Source organism: Penaeus monodon, chromosome 19 (assembly GCF_015228065.2).
Source record: "Penaeus monodon isolate SGIC_2016 chromosome 19, NSTDA_Pmon_1, whole genome shotgun sequence".
Lineage (NCBI taxonomy): Eukaryota > Metazoa > Arthropoda > Malacostraca > Decapoda > Penaeidae > Penaeus > Penaeus monodon.
In genome coordinates this window covers 45,546,064-45,547,335 of record NC_051404.1, presented here as the reverse complement: position 1 = coordinate 45,547,335, position 1,272 = coordinate 45,546,064, and positions in this window count along the sequence as shown.

Here is a 1,272-nt window from a genome sequence, read left to right as displayed (position 1 = left end):
CATATTGAATGTTGAATGTTTTAATAATATAATCAGTTAAATGGACCTACATATCAGATTAGGATATAAACAAGTACTTTCGTCTATGACTCTCGCTTCAGCACCAGAACTCATTAATGCCCATTAGCATAACGTTCAAAACCAAGAAGCTTCATACATCCAATTATATCCAATTTGCTCACAGTAACTATTCATAGGGTTTGTCATGCATTTCGAGGTCGGATTTAGGCGTTATAATCATTTTTGTTGTTTGGTTTATATATACACATCGACTAATTTGTCTTCATTAATCAAGAGTCAGTGATCAGCACGAACCGACCTAAGGATGTCAAACGAATTTGTACATGACTGATTAACCGAAACCGAACTTGAATGTGATTTTTTTTTGACACCGGAGAGAGTAAAGTTATATAAACAGTTACGAACTTTATATAACCTTTATACAGCTAGAAATTGTGGCATGTTATCTGCTACACTAGTCTTTCATATATTACGTCGCAATGCACCTTCCCTGTTGCAACGTACCATGATATTAAAAGATATTCTTTATCCGGCCTTTTGCCTGCGTTTAACATTGGATGTAATATCCTCAAAGTATATAGTTCACAATTATTTGCCTTAGTAAGGCTTCCTAAATGAGAGAGGAATGATAAGGCAGGGGCGCACCATTCGTATAGCGTGTGTGATCTAGGGGATGTGACAACAGCGGTTGGTAACTACGTGGCACATATGCATCCGGAAACCATGTAACGCTTGTGACATTTTCTAATAAGCTCTGATTTTTTTTTTTCAAAAATTAGAATTAATATTCATTTCTTGTTATGAAGCTTTATAATATTATAGAGCTGCTATATTTTTTCATGAATTTTTGTCATAAAGTCACTGGTATTTTTGTATACGAAACTAGAATTTATAACAGCATAGATTTTGTCAACATTTCTTCACCAACCCTGCGTTCATAGAGGTTTTATTTTTGTAATGAAGAGGTGCTTGTTGTCAAGGAAATTTTAGAAGGATATGTCTTTTCATTTAGTATTAAACTATATATCAAAGTGAATTAGGAAATACTAAATTGGGGGGGGGTTGAGGGTAGGGGGGGGGCAGAGGAGAGGTTATCGGTGTACTGGAATGGAAGTTGAAAATATGGGAGTGATTAATAATGTCAACATAGAGACGAAAGCTGAAGTGAGAATTTGAAATGAATAAAGAATAGCAAGTAAAAAATAAGTGCAATCATACTAACCGTAATAAAGTATCATGGATAATCGTATA